This window comes from Peromyscus eremicus, chromosome 1 (genome assembly GCF_949786415.1).
Source record: "Peromyscus eremicus chromosome 1, PerEre_H2_v1, whole genome shotgun sequence".
Lineage (NCBI taxonomy): Eukaryota > Metazoa > Chordata > Mammalia > Rodentia > Cricetidae > Peromyscus > Peromyscus eremicus.
The window spans coordinates 26,146,487-26,168,026 of NC_081416.1; the positions used below are offsets into that span (position 1 = coordinate 26,146,487).

At 44.1% G+C, this 21,540-nt stretch overlaps 1 protein-coding gene, 1 non-coding gene and 1 pseudogene across 2 annotated transcripts in view; 2 read left to right on the forward strand and 1 right to left on the reverse strand.

Moving 5' to 3' along the window:
- The window catches only part of Pcgf5 (polycomb group ring finger 5), a 113,204-nt gene that overhangs the window by 70,896 nt on the left and 20,768 nt on the right, over positions 1-21,540 (reverse strand). The window lies entirely within an intron of this gene.
- LOC131902893 (U6 spliceosomal RNA) lies at positions 908-1,006 on the forward strand (annotated as a pseudogene).
- LOC131902839 (U6 spliceosomal RNA) lies at positions 19,399-19,501 on the forward strand. The gene has a single exon (XR_009377124.1). It is a non-coding gene; the product is annotated as a U6 spliceosomal RNA (small nuclear RNA).

Consider the following 21,540-nt stretch of genomic DNA (forward strand, 5'->3'; position numbering starts at 1 on the left):
TAAGCCCCAGCAAGGGCCACTTAATGAAACAATTGACATAGGCTTTAGAAAAACATTACACATTATAAAGATTAAAAAATGTGACAACTAAATGTAATGCGTGGTTCTGGGTGGGCTCACTGACAAGGATTCCCACTGTTGCTGCTCTGATGATAAAGGACGGCATAATTTAAAGGATGTGCACATCTGGCTGTACAGTATCCATGTTACAATCCCTGAACATGCCAGTGAATCTCCTTCTTGGGTGGTAACACTGAAGAATTTGGAAGAACTACATTTGCAATGTAAAGAACTGTGAGAATCAGACTGATATACGGAGCAGAGAGGGAGCGTGAACGTGGTACAAACGTGGTACAAATGTGGTACAAACGTGGTACAACGTGAGAACAAAGAGTGAAGTAAGTGGGAATCATGGACGTTCCTTATTTGTGTCTCTTCCATGGGCTTTGAATTTGTCAAAATAAAGCTTGGAAGGAAAGTGAGATATTAAACACCAACAGGGCGACCAATGGTCCCTGTCCCTACAGCCTTCTAGCAGAAGAATCTGACCACTCCCTGGAGCACCCTCTGCATTGAAGTCATCTTGTGACCAAACACAAATAAATGACAGGCCGGAAGGATCCCTCCAGCGAAGACTTTTTGTAAGGGGAAAGCTCTCTCCAGCCAAAAGCCCTTCCTAGAAAACACACCTCCTCATTTCCTATTTGGTGTCTTAGGCTGTGTCCTCAGCACAGGAAACACAGTGGAGAACCAGATTCCTTCACTGGTGGAATTTACAGTCCGGGGGAAGGAGACAGAAAATAAGGACTGGAAGTCAGGTGGCAAGAGCTGCTATAAGGAAAGGAAAGCTGAGGGAAACTTCGAGGAAGTGGTATCTAAAAAGGGAGACTAGTGCTCGCTCGCTCGCTCGCTTCCCCAGCACACATATTAACACTAGAACAACACAGAGATTACATGGCTCCTGTGCAAGACTGACACACGAATTTGCAAAGTGTTCCATATTGTTTTAAAAAGGGGAAGGGTCTGGAGGACTGTAGATCACACTTAGAGAAGGCATGGACCAGTTAAGGGACTCACCGAGCAGGCAGGCAGCGGTGGAAAGGGAAGCAGCAGAGAGAAATCCTGAGCAAAGGGCTGAAGCTGAAGACTTCCAGCTGAAACAGTCAGGGTGAGGTCACACCACCACTCCCAGGTCACTGCTGAGACACTGCCATTTATTCTGACACCTAGATGGCTGCCTCCCACCTTTCCTGTCTACTCAGGAGCCCACTGTTCTGGACAGCTGGCCCAGTAGTGTCCTAGGAAAGGGCCCAACCTCCTTTGCTCCCTCAGTTGTGAGACTCTCTGAAGGCTTTCCCTCCTCACCTGCCAGGCACCTCCAGAGATGCCTTCCTCATACATTCTCACTCCCTTTTTCTCTGACCCTTTTAAAACCTTCAACCCCAAAAGTTTCTCTTTGGAAGTTTTGCTTGCTCTGAAAGTGTCTCATCAAGGATGGTTAGCGTGCAACCTCCAGGGTTTCTTTTCATAGAAGCCACTTTCCTTCTAGGACATTCCATATGCACCCACATCTCCATTCTCCTTCAATCTAAACTGCTTTTCTTCTAGATCTGAATTCAGCTCTGCAGGCAGAGACAGTGCCCTGTTCACTCTTTGTGGTGATGATCATGGAGTCAGGAACCTAGCAATTCTTTGATACCAGTGGAGCTGTTATATACATCAGGGATTAAAAAGCCAACCTTTTAACAATCTGACCTGAGTTGCCATAGTGTTGGCTCAGCATGCCTTCCAGATGCCGTTAACCATAAACATACCACTAGGGATTCAGGTACAATCCAGTACATGGTGCAGGCCATGGAGCATGGCACACCTCAAAAATTCCCTTGGATCTTGGTCATGATATGGGCAGCCATACGTCAGATAGGTGTGTGCCACCAACAGTGGTTTTCAACATTATTTCTACAGGAAGAACAAATTTTGAGCTTGGCTCAAATAATTAACTTATCGATGAACTTTGACATACAGCCTTGTCACTTGCAATACTAGCATCTGTGACTGTGGGCATATTTTGCTCATAGATTACTTATGACAGATTTAGAGTGCCAGGGCTGGTGTGGAGAGGGGTGGCATACATTTGCAGTATATTTTGGATTAACATATTTCAGATTTAAAATGTCCAGTAGTGTGAAAATCATCAGCATGACCCTTGCACGATATTTGAGCTCAACAAGGGATGATATGGAGAATCAAAGAAGACTCTGACCATCTTATTGATTCTAGGGAGGGCAGAAAGGTATTTGATACTTTAAAAATAATAGCTTGTGTATCTCTAATCTCACTGGACAGTGAGGACTCTGATCACAAGCCTGCACTGGACAGACTTTAGTCTATCCTCAAAAATTGTTGTTTGTCCAACAGTTACATATTTAACTAGATAGTTCACATCTCTATTTATATGTATTTACACATTTAGGAATTTTAAGAACATCACCATTTCTAGTATTTTTTTTGGAAAAGTTCAAACGTGAACATCAAGGAAAACTTTCAACGCTGTATATAGATAACAGTATTCATTACATTCCATGAACTTGCTGACCTATACACTATCAGTTTCAGGGAGGAAACTGAGGCACTTAAAGCAGTAAGGAATTTGAGGGAGCAAGAACAAGGGCATAGCAGTAGTGAACCAATAACGGGGCGAGGGGGGGGATTCAATTCTGTATCACTGATTTTTATTCTCTGGGTTATCCCTCTTAGCACTTCTAGGTTCCCATGCTTACCATCTAGACCACAGAGAACCAAAATTCATCCAGGTAAATGCCTCCACCCCACTTCTTTCATACCCCAGTTGCTCCCTATTTTGGTAATTTTCAAGCAGGCAAAAAGCACTGTAAAGAATGGAAGTGTCTGCTACAGAGGACCAATGCCAGACCTTATACTGTGTCTTCAGGATGCTGAAAGCATGGCAAAGCCTTGGACCAATCAGGTTCAGCATTTGCTGCATTCAAAACCATCTGTTACCAAGTTCTGAAAGCCATTTCTTGTTCTGTGACCCACTGTAAGGGGTGAGAGTTATTCGGTCATCCCACAAATCCTTAGAGGACCACCTACCATCTACCAGGGACTGTGTGAGATGCCCAGAGCACAGTGCTGAGTACGCAAACAGGCCCCTGTTCTCAAAGAGCTTATGTTCAAGAAGAATTAAGTATTTAAACTTAGTCTCTACTAAATACATGCTAGCTAAGAGAATTTCAGTTAGTTACTGGAACACAAACTTCCATTATCTTGTTTTAAATGGACATCATCATTATTATTATTATTATTATGTGTGCATGCAGGTGTGCAAACCATGATGCACGTGTGGAAGTTAAAGGACAACTTTCACTAGGTAGTGGTGGCACACACCTTTAATCCTGGAGTTCAGGAGGCAGAGGCCAGGGGATCTCGGTGAGTCTGAGGTTAGCCTTGTCTACTAAGTGAGTTCCAGAAAACCAGTGCTACACAGAGAAACTCTGTCTTGAAAAACAAAAATAAACAAAATAAAACAAAAGGGCAATCTTCAGTTGATTCTCTCCTTCTATCATGGCTCCTGGGGATCAAATCCAGGTTGTGGGGTCAAGTAGCAAGTGCCTTTAGCCCCTGAGCCATCCTGTCTGCCCTGGAGTACAAACTTCTAACAAAAGACAAGACACTAAGTTTTGTTTTGTTTTTAAATGAAAGCCTTACATCTGAACAGTTTGCGATACCTTAAAGTAGGTAAATTCAGTATGTCATCAGTGTTAGAACCTATTTGTGGTAATCTTACAGCTCACCGTTTTCCTTATTGCAAGCCTTGTTGGAATATACACAGAGTAGAGTGGGCAGCCAACTTGGTGGCTGCATGCCTATTAATTCTTTCACTCCAGAGAGAGAGGCAGGGAAAGCTCAAGTTCAAGACCTGTCTGGACTACATGGTTAGACTATTAATTTAAAAAAAAAAGGGTAGAGAAGAAATTTTTGCAAAATAAAAATTTTATCTATGAGTCTAAAAATTATCTTTATTCAAAAAAACATGTACTCTAAAGTTTTATCACATAATACCTTATGTACTATAACTCTGGTTACTAAAATTCAAATATTTTTATAATTTGGTGGTGTCGTGTTCCACAAACTCAACAGCAAATGATAACTGTTTGTATAAACTCTATGAAAACTCTCTGACTGTGTTACATTAGCTTACACTGACGGAACACTAAATCCAATGATGTGCGCCTTCCTGAAATCATTAGGTTCATAATCACAACCTAGAGCGATCAGGTTAAAACTTTAACTGGCGTATACATTTCTGTTGTGTGCAGAATGCCGACATTCAGAGAATGTGAGACCTATGAGATCTATAATCAAAATCAAACAGAGCAAACAAAACTGTCAGAGAGCAGAAGACAGTAGGAAAGATAATTTATATTAACAAGTGGTCGATATGCCGGTATGTCTTTTTCAGGAGATAATCTAAAGTATGACTTTTATACAAATACATATTGAATACATGTCAAAAATTTATTTAATTCACTAATAGGGAAAACACCAGATGATACACCAGTGTCAGTGTATAGGAGAAGCAAGTATATTCCGGCCACTGAAAGCCAGAATAATGAAAAAAAGATTTCTAGTATACGAGGCTGGAGGGATGGCTCAGAGGTTCTTGTTCCTGCAGACAATCAGAGTTCAGTTCCCCGTACTCATGTCTGGCAGCCTGTTAACTTCAGCTCCAGTAGCTCTGATGCCTTCTTCTGGATACCATGAGCATGCATGTGTCTGTGCATGCAGGAGCATGTTTGTACACACACACACACACACACACACACACTTCTTAAAAATATGGCTAATTTAGTTATCAAACTAGTTAATGTCCCACAGGACAAATGAAACTGTAACTTTAGGAGGGTGCTGTTAGCCCTTTCCTCTGAAATGAAACATTCTCTCCAGGAGGGGGAAATGTGCTCATGAGACGAGGAACAAACAAACTTCACATTTCCAAAGTTCATGGGGACCCTCCCAGAGTTATAGAAGCAGAAGACAACAGCTGGGGAAAAGACTGTTCCCCGACAGTTGTGCGCAGAGCTCCAGGATGTGGAGTAGTCACCCTCTGGATGGGTGTTTTGTTTTGTTTCTGTGTTGTTTTGGTAATGTAGCTGTTTGGGGTCATCCCTGCTCTTGTAAGTAGCCCCAATAAAACTCACTGTTCACTAAGTTGGACTCTGGTGCAGCCAGGACTTTGCTCTGTCATGGGATTCCTTTATGGGGTAGGTAGACATCTGTGTGTCTCCCCAGGAAAAGTCTCTCACACAACAGAGCATCATCTCTATCACACAGAAATCCTTTGTAGCTCACCAATCTACACATAATATCTGATTTTGCAGAATCAGAGTTCTACTTAACAATCAACAGTAACTTAAACAAAGGCATACTTTCCTAAGGAATATGTCCAGGCATATGTAACTGTTCCAGGGTAACACAGAAAGGACACGCAATCATGTCGCCATCTCACTCCCACCGCACACCTGTCCCCACCTCTCTCTCAGGGTCTGGACCGTTTTTTCCAAACATTTTAAAGACGCAATGCACTCCTGGCTGCTTCAAACTGTCCCATAAGGGGTTGATCTTGATAGCGGCACACTCCAGGGCAGTGGTTGCCAACTTTCCTGATGCTGTGACCCTTCACTACAGTTCCTCATGCTGTGTTGACCTCCAACAAGAAAATCATTTTTGTTACTACTCCATAACTGTAATTTTGCTACTGCTATGAACTGTAACATAAATATCTGTGTTTTCCAGTGGTCTTAGGTGTGACCCCTGTGAAGCGGTTGCAACCAACAGGTTGAGAACCGCTGCTCTAGAGACTTTAACTAGCCTGTAAAATCATACAGAGGTGAACATCTCACCTGCCCCCTAAAAAGGCTGTAAAAGTCTTTGATTTTTTTTTCTTGTTTGTTTTCTTCTTGCTTTCTGTCACAAATCTGGCTTCCAGTTGGCCACATGAGAAAACCTGCTGCTGCTTGCCCTGCTTCCAGTCATTCCTACCAGTACACTTCCTTGCTGCTTCCCTTGCTGAAATCCACGCTCCCCCCACCCCCACGCCCCGTCCCGTATGAACACTAAGCAGGCCAACCTTTTCAGCAAAGCACCATCCTTCGACATAAAAATCCATGCAAATTCACACCACAGTTTTATAGTTAGCATTGTGTTATTAACATGCACATGGTTCATCTTCCCATCCACCTACCCTTGGGCCAGCGTTAAGCACCTCACTATTTAAGATCAGTAAGTTAACGCCCTCCATAAGCCGAAGCCAATTAAGAAACAAAGCAAAAAATCTTCTCAAGGGCTTTAGGAGTAAACAGTTAGAAACTCCGGATTCTGTACTACACATTACATCAAGACTAATGAGCAAGAAAGGTATGTGCCACACAAGGACCACTCACTGTTTGCCAAAGAGGTGCTAACAGGGTTTTAGAAAAACTTATCCTTTTAATCTTCACAGAAATCCTATGAACTAATTTGTATTTTAACCTCTCTTTTTCAGATGAATAAACTGACGTATCACAGAATTAACTTTCCCAAGGTCACAACGTTGGTGGGACTCAAGTTTAGATTATTAATAGCTTCAGAGTTCATAGGCTTAAGCATTATCCTATGTGATAGGTGATGACTGAAAAATTATATAAAACAGATCCATCACTCCCACCTCCTACCCCTCCACCACCACCATCACAATCATCCTCACACTTATATAGCATTCTTACACAAATCATCGTTCCAAACGTATGAAGATTTTAAAACGTACTTCTTACCACAACCCTGTTAAGTAAGACTATTATTCACAGTTTGCAGAAGAAACTGAGACAGAGGTCAAGTACCCACTTGAGGCCACAGTACTAATGAGATGCATATTGGGATGTAGTCTGGACAGCCTTGTCCCCATGTCCAGATTCCCCCCTCCAACTCCCGACAACCAATCCACGGCTCACAGTAATCCTGAGCGCACAGGGCAGCCGGGAGTGCCTACTCTTCAGAACCTCTGAGGCTGGAAAGCGCCACGCCAAAGTACGGAACAACCGTAACTAAATGCTCATTAGTATAACCAAAAGTCATCAGATTACAAGGTTTTCATTCAGCCTTGTTCAGAGGGCAAAAAAGTAACACACTTAAGCAAAGTTTCATCCAGGATGACTCTGAAGAGACTCCCCACCTCACCCCAGAAAACTTAGTCAATTCAGAACAAACGAGGTGTTGTGGTGGCTTCTTACAAATCCTTCTATAGAAATTGGTTTTGTTCTTGCAGCATTGGGGTTTCTCAGAATTCCCTCAGGGGCTGTGGGTAGTTGGAGGAGGAGGAAAAAACCAAAGGACTGAGGTTCCGACTCCACGTTCAAGCGAGTGGCTCCGTTAATGTGTTTAAATACTGGGCTTCCCCTGGTGGTTTTGCTGTGAGATTTTGTTCTAAGTGGGCAACGCTTTTCAGTTGTGACGCCTTCCCTGGCCTTAGAACTTCTCCTTTTGCTTCTTGTATGGCATGCTTACCCAAGCTCTGGCCATTCTCTCACCTGACCCTCCCTCTTCACTCCGACCTGCCAATCATAACCAGCATCACAGCTCATACATATTACATGGCAAGCTCTAGTTAGATATTTTTATATCAGTTACATTGTGGAGTGCCCTATAATACCCCTGTGAATTGAATTCTACCATATCGATATCGTTTTCAGAGCAGGAAACCAAGGCTTCATTTGCCTACTGCCCAATGTTCACTAGGTAGGAGATGAAGACAGGATGAAAGGTCTAGTCAGCCCCCTCCAAATGCCCCCAGTTGTTTACCAGCAGGCTATCCTGCCCTTCACCCACTTCAGTATTGTTCTAGTTCCCACTGGGATTTTGTTCAAGACCCAGTCTGTTGAAACAGAAGGCACACAGGAAGTACCTTTCTTTCTGGACCTCAGGACAAGGATAGGTGGGCAGTTGAATGACAATATCCCAGTTTCCTTTCCATGTGAGCAGGGTAACTTTGGAGAGTGGAGACTGGTTTCTGGAGTGCCTGAAGGGACTGGGTTCCTGTGGCCCCACAGCAGAGTCCTTCTAGAATGCACCTTTCTTGGGTGACTTTCCTCTCATGATCCCACAATTCCATAGTTGTCTGGTGATATTTCGGGAGGTTGCTTCTCAAGTTCTTATGATGGAAGGGTGTTGGGGAATATTATTTTAAATGTGTTACTTTTGTTTATGTTGCATTTGTTGAACTCTGTGAAGCTGTGTTACTGTGCTTGTCTAAAACACCTGATGGTCTAATAAAGAACTGAACAGCCAATAGCAAGGCAGGAGAAAGGATAGGTGGGGCTGGCAGGCAGACAGAATATACAGAAGGAGAAATCTGGGAGGAGAAGTAGTCGGACACCCAACCATGGCGTAAGAGTGAAAGTTAGGTTACAGAAGAAAAGGTAAAAGCCCAGAGGTGAAAGACAGACGGGCTAAGTTAAGAAAAGCTGGCAAGACACAAGCCAAGCTGAGGCTGGGCATTTACAATTAAGAAAAAGTTTCCGTGTGTGATTTATTTGGAAGCTGAGTGGTGGACCCCCCAAAAGAGTAAAACAAACAACAACAGGAGGGAGTCTGTGCTGTGGAAAGCCATACCAAGATTTCCTCTCCTTTCTTACTACCCCACTTCTCTATTTGCCAGACAGGAGTGCTCCATAAACATCTCTAAGGCTTCGTCAATGACATCGACAAAAGTTCAGTAGCAAACTAAGACTGACCATAAAGTTTATTTCATTTTTTCTAAAAAAACAAAAACAAAAACAAAAAACCCCTACTTACTTTTTTTTTTATGAGTGTTTTGCCTGATGTGTGCCTGGTGCCCAAGGAGGCCAGAATAGGGTATACGGTCCCCTGGACCTGGAGCTAAAGATCACTATAAGCCACTGTGTGGGTGCTGGGAACCAAACCTAGGTCCTATGGAAGGTAAGTAAGTGTTCTTAACCACAGAGCCCAGCCCCAGAGGTCACTACTTTTTAATAAAAATCCTGCATCACATCTTAGAGATGAGACCAAGTCTCACCTACAGTAATATGGAAGGTGCTTAGGTAGAGTTGAGGACCGGGGGAGGCTCTTGTGGTACTTCCACGAGTGCTTTAGGGCTCTGCAGGGATGGACTTTGCCCAGGTCACTTTCTCAAGGTGACCAACATGCAATGACTGAGGGGGGCTGGTAGAAGGGCCTGGCTGTCACAGCTGAGTCCAGAGAGGTCTGAAGAGCTATTCCAGCTCAGACTCCCAGTGAGGCTGGTATAGCAGCTTAATTTTTCCTTTGTCTCCCCCCCCTCACCACCCCAACACCCCATGAGTGAATGAGTGTGTGAAGTGTCTGTATGTGGTATAAGTACATGTATGTATAGACATGCAAAGGCCAGAAGGGGACATTTGATATCCTGCTCTATTGGTCTCTGACTTCCCCCTTTGAAACAGGATATCTCACTGAATTTGGAACTAGGCTGGCAGCCTCAGTGATCCTGTTGTCTCTACCCACCACAGGACTGAGGTGACAGACAGACAGACACAGACACACACACAGACACGGCCAAACACAGCTTTTTTTCATGGGTCCTGAGATCCGAACTCAGCTCTGCGTGCTTATACAGCAAGCAGCCTTACCCACTGAGATATTTTCCCAGCCCCTCCTTCCTGTCTCTCTTACACGAAGACCACCACCCTGAGTCTGCAAGAACCAAACCTGTGACAAGAAAACTTTAAATTTTACTTATTCATGTCTCCCAAACTGTACTGTGAGGAACTTTACCGGTGGAGGCAGCGTGGCCCCTTTGGGACGCTCTGGAATCAAGAAGAGAGTGGGAGAAGAGGAGAGCGCGGCGGTTTTAACAGAATGGAATGAGGCAGACACAGACCTGCTAGGTTTGAGATGCAGTTTCAGTTTCCGAACCAAACAAGAAAGACATAAAAGGTCAGAACAGCCAGTGAAACTGAAAGCGGAGAACACAGCTGAGGCAGCCAGAGACGATGATGTAAGAGAAGCATCCGAGAAGGGCTAGGATGCGCTCCCTGACAATGGGACACAGACTGGATATACACAGCCAAGACTCCTGGGGTAGAATCACCCCATCTGAAGCAGGACCCCTGACTTCGAGAAACTCCATCCAATCCACAGAGTGTGGGCCACAGCGGGGAGAGGCCAAATGTCACGTGGAAATTCCCAGTTAAGTGCAGGGTTGAACTGGGTTTACTGTAGAGTCCAGGGGGATCCCCGGAGTGCTGTCACCAGGCAGGACCTTTACAGAGAACCTTCCTAGGAGCTGAAGGGCATAGAGGGGCCTGGGTCTGAGGCAGGAAAGGCGGTGACATAGCTTTGCTCGTGGTTGTGTCCAAGTGCTGATACCCACCACCTCCCCTGGTACACTGTGGCTAAGAGATCAGATGTGTGGTGGGTGGTAGCAGAGTGACTGATACTTAAGTTGATGAATCTGGGTGGAGTCCACAGCAAGGGGAGGGGTTAGTTTTATCTGAAGGAGGGTGGTCGTGCAAAGAGGAAGTGAAGTACCAAGAACAAGGACAATGCTGGTGCCCAAGGTCCCCGCAGTGAGGAGACCAGTGTGGTTGAGGATGAGCAGAAGGGCTCGGACGGGGCCTTCTGGCTTCTACTTGAAGGTGGAAAACCATGGGGACATAATTGGGTAGAATGATGTAATCTGACCCTCCAGTTTCCCTGGGTTACTGTTGGAATGTGAAATGTCCCCAAGGCTCATGTTTGAACACGTGGTCCATGGATGGTGGTGTCGTGTTGGAAAGTTGTGGAACTTTCTAAAGCTTAGTTGGAGGAAAGAGGTCCCTTGGGGTGGGACTTAAGGTTATGACACCCCCTTGGGGCTGTCTCTTCGTGACTGCTGCCATAACATAACCAGCCACTGCATAGCCCTGCCACCGTGGAATCACCGTGCCTTTCCTGCCGTGATACACCATGTCCCCCAACTGTGAGCACGGTCCTCCTCCTATCTATCACTATTCTGTCACAGCAATGAGAGAAGCAAGCAACAAGCCCTCTCCAGGGTTTCATTTTTACATACTGTTCCTCACAACCTGACCAGTTAAACATGCTGTGAGCTCACTATCTCAACCCCTAAGGATTCAGGCTCTGTGAGAGGAAGTGCTTGTCTGTCTGTTGGGCCTGTTGGTGAAGCAATTCTCCCAGTCCCACCACAGTGTATAATTAACACCATGAATCAACACACCATCTTGGAAAAAACCTGGATGTCCTTCAGGAATGACCGTGTGAACCCAGACAAGGACACACAGGTGTGCGTTTGACCTACTACTGTGAGGACAAAACAACATATATTTTTATCTCTTTGGGGGCACTTAGAACGGGTCCCCAAACCAAATTATGTTTCTCTTTTCTAAAGACTGATGGCAAAGTTCAAGGAAAAAACACAGACCCAGTAGCCATTTGGGAGGGCTCAAAAGTATGAAATTCATTCACTAATCACGTGCTCAGTAAGAGTATCCAAGAGAGGCTATTATAATAATGAGATTGAAGCAGGACAGTACTTGGGAAGGGTGATCCTGCTCAAGGCAGGAAGGGGGCTGTGGGCAAGGATACTTACTCTCCCATCCACACTAGGGTTTCCACCTACCCAGGTAAGTCTCAGGTGTGGCCTCTGGTTGTAAAAAAAAAAAAAAATGTTTGGAATTCACTAGTAAAAACTATTGAGAGATCTGCCTGCCTTTGCCTTCGAGTGCTGGAATTAAAGGTGTGTGCTACAATGATTGACTCCTGGTTTTAAAAAATCAGTTTCGGTGTCTTTTCATAATACTCAAGTTTCTAGATCAATTCATTGGCTCCAGTTATAACAAAAGTGATTTATATTTTCAATGGAAAAATAGGAGTAAGAAAACATTATTGAAATGTGATCAAACAAAATGAAGTTCTTTGATCCTGCAGGGAAGGGGAAGGGGGGGGGCTGTGCTTGTACTGGGTGGGGGTGGGGGGCCACTCAGAAGAAACTGACAGAGCCACCAGTAAAGCTGTGGTTCGTTCTTTCTGGAAGCAAGGCTCCCACTGACTCTCCACCATTAGCCCTTTTATCACAAAACTCCGAAGTCCATTGTGAGCTTAAAACCGTCATTTAACCTCACTGACTCTCCATGCCTGCACTGTAAAAAGCAGGCTACCTTATAAATCACACCTGCTAGGGGTTAAATAATGTAACACAGATGTAACACTCTGCACAATGCTTGGACAGCAGCAAGCCCTCAATAAATGTCAGTGCTCGCTGTGACGATGACACTGCCTGTGGAGATCTTACTTTCCACAGCTATCCGTCGGTGCAGACACCCCTGGAGAATAACAGGCCATAGAGAGGTCACACAGACCGACGGGAAACATGCCTGAAGAACCCAGCTATCTCAGATCAGGCACCGGACACATCAACAAGCCTGCGGATGAATCTGGCCCAGAGCTGCTGCGTCTACACTGTGAATACCATGTGGAACAGGGCCAGACCATACAGCCAAATTCCAGACTCAAGAAACTGTGGGAGATAACAAATGCTTACCGTTGTTTGAAGTCACTAAGCTTTGGGGTGATTTGATACACAGCATCAGATAACCAGAACACTGTGGTCAATCCAGTCTCTTATCCACTTCTTACCTAGAAACTATATCATGCTATTAGCCTGTCTGGCAAAAAGACAGGAGTGCCTCCTCATCCTGCACAGGGAAGCAAGAACCTGGAAGCTTCAGGGAAGAACCACAGCTTGTCTTCCTGTGAATGCCAGTGCCTCAGTGGTCCTTAGCTTGTAAGTGGCTTCATGAGTTGGCACAAAACCAGGAGTGGGGGTGGGGTGAGCAATGAGTAACAATCAGGAAAACTGTGTAGTCAACAAGTAGAGATTTGGCTCCTTCCATATGGGGGTCGTCTGAGGGCAGGGGGATGCTATTTTCAAGCTACCCTGGGTATGGTGGGAATATGAATGAGAACACGAGTCTGAATGAGCGTGTGATGTAGCTGTGGACAAAGGTAAATAGCAAAGACACAGGTGTGCCAGTAAATGAGTTTTCACTGAGAAGGAGTGGGGTGAATGTATGTGCCAAGAGTAGTGTGTGGTATTTTGTTAGGGTACTATGGAAGGTTCCTCTGAGATGTTGTAACACTTCTGTTAAAACTTGTGTGACTGCTGGTGGTGATGGCGCATGCCTTTAATCCTAGTGCTTGGGAGGCAGAGGCAGGTGGATCTCTGTGAGTCAGAGGCCAGCCAGGTCTACACAGCTAGTTCCAGGAAAGCCAGGGCTACACGGAGAAACCCTGTCTGGAAAAACAAAACAACAACAACAAACCAAACCCAAACAAAAACTTGCATGGTTGAAGCCATGGGAAGGTTTGCCATAACAATAAGGCATCACAATAAACAGGAAGGCCCTGGTGAGGGGTGGGGTGGGGGCATGAAACTCTGCTCTGAGTTTCCACGGTGCCATGAGTGCTTAGCTCTTTTGATACATATGCATGGATATTTTGCTTAAAAAGTCAAAGCTATCAAGGACTGGGGTGCAGCTCAGTGGTAGAAAATTTTCCTAACATGTGCAAGGCCCTGGGTTTTATCCTCAACACACACACACACACACACACAGAACATATTAAAACTTGAACTTTGCCGTGCGGTGGTGGCACACGCCTTTAATCCCAGCACTCAGGAGGCAGAGCCAGGTGGATCTCTGTGAGTTCGAGGCCAGACTGGGCTACCAAGTGAGTTCCAGGAAAGGTGCAAAGCTACACAGAGAAACCCTATCTCGAAAAACAAACAAACAAACAAACAAACAAACAAACTTGAACTTTGTATGGCAGAATGCATGCCTGGGAACTGGAGAGATGCTCAGTGGTTAATAGCACTTGTTGCTCCACAGAAGACCTGGGTTTGGTTCCCAGCATCCAAATAGTGGCTCACAACACCCTTTAACTCTAGTTCCAGGGACTCTGATATCCTCTTCTGACCTCCAAGGGCACCAGGCACACATGTGGTGAACAGACAAACATGCAGTGAAACAGTCAATACACATAAAAAAAAAAAAAATACATCTCTAAAGATTTAACCCAGGACTGGTTATGTTTTGTTCAAATTTTAGCAGAAGGTTTTTGGTTTTTTTTTTTTCAATTAGTACATTTCTCTCCTGGGCACTATTTCCTCCCCTAAATCTCTTGGCACACTTTTTCAGTCCAGCCTTTGCCAGTAACTTATTTCAGCTTCGCCCTCTTCTCACACTGTCCACTCTGGCCTTACTCAGCCACCGCCATATGGAATACCAGGAGAAGCCCACTGAGCAACTCTGGCACGCGCACACGCGCGCGCGCGCACACACACACACACACACACACACACACAGAGAGAAAGAGTCTCGAAATACACTTAAGACCCTACATGGAGCACCTGGCCAGCAGGGAGTAGATAAGGAGTGTCTCTCTATCCTGTCAATAAATGGTGCTGGAGATCTCCTTCAGCTAAGGCTTCCAAAGCTACCTCTGTGCCTTCAAACGCCTACCTCTCTCTTCTTACGGATTCTTATATCCAACTGTTTACTCTGTGGATTTTCTGTGGCTACTGTAGTGTGTTATGCAGGTTACATTTTATTATTTTATAGTTTTATGGTCAGGTGTTGGCGGTCTTGAGGATGCAGGGGAGAACAGGCTTCTGTACCATGTCTGATTGCTAGAGGCCATGCACATGCTCAGGCCCACGTCTTCCTTCCTCCATCTTCACTCGGCAATGGCGCTTCTGATCACTTCTCCAGTTGCCTCAGCTTCTGGCCACCACGTGAAAGTTCCCAGCTTTTAGGGACTGGCGCAAATAGGTGAGGCCACCTAGATAACCTGCCATCTCAAGTTTAACCCTAAAGTGACACAGCCACGGGTTATGGAGACCAGAATGTCAAATATTTGAGACAAACTGTTCTACCCACCACACTGTGCCCCTTGCTGGGTGGCTGACATGCATCTCTTACTCAGTATGTTCAAACTGAGCCCCACTCCGCTCTTTAACACTCCACCCGCCCGCTGTTGTCTGCATCTCAGCTGATAGCAACTCCATCCTTTAGGTCATGTAGGAGCATCTTTGGATTCTCTCCCACATCCAAGCCATAAAGAAACAGACTATCTTTAAAATATATCTAGCCTCTGGTCACTTTATCATCTCCATTACTACTGATCTGAGCTGCCACCATCTTGCACTAGGAATCCTGCCATCATTTCTAATTGGCCTTCCTGCTTCTCTCCTGGAGTCTATTTTCAGAGTAGCCGGTAAGATTTTTTTTTTTTTTTAAGCTAAATAAGTTGATTGCTTCTGTGATGAAAACATGCAATGTCCCCATATCTCACTTGGAATAAAAGCCAAAGCCCTTTATGGTCTCCACTAAATTCCCTTTCTGACCTCATTTCCCACTCAACCCCATTTTCTGCATTCCAGTCACAGAGACCACCTTGCAGTCCCTCCATCCCCCAGGTATACCACCTTGGAACGTGGTTCTTGTTTTCTCTTTGCCTAGGGCTCTCTTGGCCAGCTCCCTTACCCTGCGGGTGTTCAATTACTGATATGTCAAAGCTCCACAAAAAGAGGAGCCTCAAACAAAATCACTTATTATCTCAGTTCTGTAGGTCACAAGCCTGGATGCAGCACCAGCTGAGTCTTTGGCTTAAGCCCACTGAAAGCATCTTCTTCGGGTTGCTTCTGCCTGCTTCTGGTTTTTGGCTGGATTCAGTCTCTGTTGGGTCTCTGGGGGGCAGTGAGTGGAAAGCTGATCTATTTCCTCAAGACTGTTCCCTGTCCTTCTTATGCTTCCCCACGGGCCCCTTTATGCTGATTTGGAATGAGATCACACCAATGTCTTGACACTTCCATACACTAACCAGTGTGATTTTTCTACTTTAAGGGGCATCTCCTATTTTAAGATTTAACTTTGATTGCACCCAGCAAGTCTGTTTAGCCTGGAAATTTAACCTATTCACAGGTAATTATACTATAGCCAAGCTCTCCGCTCCCCATTTCCCTTGGATTCCTCCTTTTCTGCTCCAGTTCTCCTATTTCCATAGCTTGTACTACTTTGTGAAAAACATAGTAATACCTGTGTTTACCGAGATTCTGTTTTCTAATACTAAAAAAACAATTCTGTAAGGTTAAGAATGTGTCATGACAAGATGCCAAAGACAACCTATTAGAGAATGCATAGGCATTTCTTTAAGGAGTAAGTGGACCTATCTTAAGACTACCTTCTAACCCATTTCTACAGGGTCTTGTGGCTGTCAACCTTTCTTTTCTCTTACCAGCTTGGCAGTACGAAGTAGAATAGATTCTGCAGCGATAGCAAGGCAGGTGGGTACATGGCAAACACGTTTTCTCTTGGGATACCCTGTAACGTCTGTCAATAGCATCTAATCGGCTTCATTCTCATTGACAAAGACGTACAGAAATGCCTGCTGGGGGAAGTGTGTCTAATTATAATTTCTATAAGAGTAAGTACGGTTTCTTTTTAGACCATTATCCAAGTAGAAAAGCAAAACAAATTGAGTTGTTGAGTTAACCTCATCTCAACATGTCTAGAAAATAAATGGACTAAATTAGTAATAAATGCTTTCTAAAAATCTCTACAAACTGAAAAATTGGGCCACACTGACCTAAAGAAGAACCACTAGAAACAAGGGAAAGCTGATTAAGTTTAAAGCAGAGACTGTCCCCCAGCAAGCTTAAATGAAGCTAGAAGGAATGAAAGGACGGGGGAAAGAGTAGGGGGAGCTAGCCATGAGATGAACATACGTGGGTTTTAGAACCAAATGCACTTTAGAAAAAAAGACCCAGGTGTATTAGAACATGGAACTGAAGCTCAGAGAAGGTGAGCAACCCTCTCATCTCACACAGCTAGTCAGACATACTACTGCAGATTAAAACAGTGAAAAAAAAAACCAAATCTCTCTGCCTTGCTTTGTCACAGTGTCTCATACAGTCCAGACTGCCTCTAAGGCTGGCCTGGAACTCTGGACCCTCCGGTCTCCACCTCCCAAGTGATGGGAGGGGCACAGCTGGCTTTTCTTGGGCAATGTTCCTTTAACTTTAGAGGACTGAATCTGTCCGAAGTGTATGTTAGCAACCAGTGAGACACTGCCTGTCCATCTCAGACTTGTCCCAACTAGGTCAGGATGCCTCACTTCAGGAGCAGTGCTCTTGACAGGGGACAGTCCCCAAGGAGCATGGCCACAAGCCCTGCAGCATCACAGTGGCTCTTGGGAGGGCTGCTCAGGACACCAGTGTGCAAGGTCAAACTGATGAGACCACACTTCAGCAAACCAAGAGGGTCAAATGCTGTACTGTCTAAGCAGATTACCTAGATGCTAATGGAGAAGAATGACCATCGATGCAAGGTACTTGACAAAAATCCGTATTTATAGACACAAAATGCTGCCTGTAGAAAGGCAAAAATGAAGGAAATCATATTTTAAGAGAATAAATCATATATATTTTTAATGAGATTCTCACATAAACACAAAGGCAGCAGGAATTGATGTGAAGTAGTTTCTAAATTTATCAAATCATCACCCACTGCATTCTGAATACCTACAACAGGGAAGAAAAACAGCACAATAATGCAGATCTATATTTAATACAGGCAAGAGCTCACTTGTTTGGTGTTTCTCAATGCTCTTCCATTCACTATTAAGCAGCTGGTATTTTCTTTTTTAAAAAAAAATCAAGAAATTGGTTTATTAAGGGAATATACACAGAGTGACTTACTCAATGGGAAAGCATCGCTGTTAGAGAGAAGGGGAAAATAATGTATTTTTGGATCCACCAATCATCCAGCCTCACCATGGTTACAGACTGTGTTTCATAACTTTCCAGAAGCACACTTGAGTCAAAATGACCTTGGTAGTAATTTGAACCAAATCCTCTATCTTATACAAGGAGAAACTAAAGCTTAAAGAGGAAGGGCACGCTAAGTCTCCTCACTCCGCAGGACTGATGTGGAATCATTACACTTTATGACCTCAATGTCTGCACCCCTAAAACCCATACGATGAAATCCTAACCTCCAAGGTGACCCTATTAAGGTGAGGCCTTCTGAAGGCATTGCATCATGAGGGTGCAGCTGGGATTCATGCCTTTACCAAAGAGAGTCCATGGGCTAGTTCCATCCTACCATGCAAGGGCACAGCCAAGAAAGTACATGCTAGAAACCAGAAACCTCGCCCTCACCACGTATCAATCTGCTCATGTCTTGATCTTGGGCTTCCCCACCACTAGAATTGTAAAGAATAAACTTCTGTTGTTTGTTATGTCGCCCAGCTTCTGGCATTTTGTTATAGCAGCCTGAATAAGCTAAGAAATCACTGCAGAAAAAAAAAATGGTAGACGTTAATTTCTGTCTGGCTCTCATTTGTAAACTACATAAAACTGTTTCAGTCGTTAAAATTTCCATGGGTTTCCATGATTGAAAAAAACCTCTTAAGCTATTTTTTATATTTTTTATATTTTATATATTTTATATTTTTAAGATTTCAGTGTAACTTGAACATAGATACGTTGCATTCTGGCTCACGTGATTCTAGACTTTGGCCGATTTGCTTTCAGCCAAGGAGGCTTCATGAAAGAAAGCAGATAAGTCATGAGCACTGTGCAGACCTCTATGGAGGTTTTTTTGCTTTGTTTGTTTGTTTTTTTTTCCAAGACAGGGTTTCCTCTGTGTAGCCCTGACTGTCCTGAAACTCACAGAGCTCCACCTGCCTCTGCCTCCTAAGTGCTGGGATTAAAGGTATGCACCACCACCACCTGGTATTTTTCCAGCTTATTTTTTTAAGATTTTTTTTACCTCAGATATTTAATACTTATGAATAGTCTTTGATGGTTTTTACTTTACCCATTTTTTTACAGATAGGTATATCTACATTTACGCATATGTATGTATCTGTGACTATTTGGAAAGAACGTGTTATAAACTTATATTTGGTAGGGAAAGACATAATAACAATTAAAAGCAATTCAACTTGTAGCTATATTTTTCTAAGTGGAATTGATCTTGAACCCCAACCAGACAAGTGCAGATTCTCAATACTTTACAGAGAAATGTTTTATTCATTTGCCTAACATCTATTACACAGGCTAACTGCGTGTTGTCAGACTATAGGTTACAACCCGAGATTAAAAGTTCACAATTTAACCACTGCTGAATGCACAATATGGGGCAGAGAAGCCTAACAGGTCATGGCTGTGGCACAGCAAAAGCACTGAGAGTGGGAAAGAGTGGGGGAGATGACCAGGTATCAGGAGGTGAAGGGAGAGGAGAGGAGAAAAGTGTCAACAGCAGTCTGCACAGTAGAAGAATGTTCGTGCTTTGGCAGCACAGATACTAAAACTGGAACGATACAGAGAGGATTAGCATGGCCCCTGCGCAAGGCTGACAGGCAAATCTGTGACGTGTTCCATATTTGTTTCCAGTTGCCTTAAGGAACTTACGGCTGTATGTTTTGTTTGACCAAAGAATAACTTCACTGTCTTCACTTTTGAAAGTATGAAGTCACAAGGTTGTTAAATATTTCTTAATCACTATCTTCTATATGCTGACTGCTTGTGATCATAGGTCATTCTCTTTGTTGACTAGCTCTGACTGATTATTGTGCTTATGGATCCTTTATTCCTTAAAGATTACAAGAATTAAAACTGACCAAAATAAAAAAAAAAATTCTTTTGCCTACTTATGGGACCCTTTTCCTCCTGGGTTGCCTCCAGTCCTGACGTGATAGTATGTGCCTGGTCTTATAGTTGCGTATTATGTGGTGTTTGGTTGATAGCCCTGGAGGCCTGATCTTTTCTGAGGGGAGACAGAGGGAGGGTGGATCTGGAGAGGGGTGAGGTGGGTGGCAGAGAGACTGGGGGGAGGAGAAGAAGGGGAAAGTTCTGTGACGGGACCTGGGACCTATCTGTAGTGACTGTGATGAAATGGAGGTGGGCAGGTCCTGGAGTGTGTACTGATAGGTATGAGTCACCTATAGGTACAGATGCATCTGATTTGACACCCCTGTGCAAGCAGGGTGAAGGGCCACTGCACGAGACCGGCACGCTTTTATTCTGACTCATGGCTAAAAATCTTCCTGTGTGGATTCTGTAGCAACCCAGGAGGTACCTTAGGTAACCTTCTAAGATGCGAATACAGTCACTTTGCGGATGCTGTCTATGAAGAAGAGATTCTTGTTAGTTAGCAGGTCCCCGGAGATGAGCTGAGTGTTGCCATCAGGGGAACACACCCAGGAAGAAAAATGGTCCTTTCCTAAAGTACCTAGATGATGTCCGGTGATACAGGAAGGAGATGAAGAGTGAATAGGAATGTGGTCTCTCTCAGCTCAGGAGACCCTTTGTTCTCTGTGTCCTTGCACCAAGAGATCAGGCAGACAGTGCATTATGAACACAACTCCGATGCTTTGGGGTTTCTTTAGAAACATCTGTATGTTTACTTCTAACTATATCTAATTGTGTTCATGTATAAATATATGCACTGGTGGAATTTCCACACACTGCTAGAATTCTAGCATTGATATGTTTCCTTTGCCAATTATTTAGGAAGTTTTAGAATATTTTCTGTACATTTACTTGCCCTACTCCTCAAATTTAGTGACTTAAGATCCTAGTAGAGGAACCATTGCCATTCTCAGGAGCTTCCAGGGCTACTGACGGAGTGGTGGTTCAGCTTGCTCAAAACCATAGACCTGAGTTAAAAATTAACTGCTTTATTATTATTGCAAAAACAATCTTAGAAAAAGAGGGAATAACTGTGTTAACAATTATATTAATGACAACTTCTTAGAGAGAGTCCACTTCAAAGTTCATGGATTAAAACTGAATAGAATTGTGTGGTTAATAAGTTGGAATTCTTGGGGCCAGCAATATGGCTCAGCGTGTGAAGGTGCTTACTGCAAGCACGTTGACCTAAGTTTGATTCCCAGAACCCACATGATAGAAGGATAGAACCGACTCCATCACGTTGTCTTCTGACCTCAGCGCTTGTGTGCCATGGCACATGCAAGGGAACTTTGCATCCCTTGCATTCTGCCTGCACCTGACTAAGCCGTTCCATTTCTAGTCACCGAGTTCGTGCATGCTGGGACCACCCCGTGAAACGCATCATCTCTGCCTGCCAAAATTCTTCTTCTTTTTTATTAGTATATATATGATTTATTCACTCCGAATAGGTCCCAGATCCCAGTCTTTTTAAAAACCCTCACATGACTCTGAAGTGAAACCCATCATGAGAATCTGCCACTAACCAGACTTTGCGTCTAAGTGCACTCTGTCCCCTAAAAGTGCAGACAGGCCCTGGGACAGACTCTCAACCCCCCAGAGGATGTTATACCATTCCAGCGACTGGGTGCACAATCAACTGTGAAAAGCACTGGCCCAGACTTCCTTGTATCAAGTGGGCAAACTCTGAACCTTGTATGAGGGTCAGTCTCTCACCTTAAAGCAGTGTTTCTCAA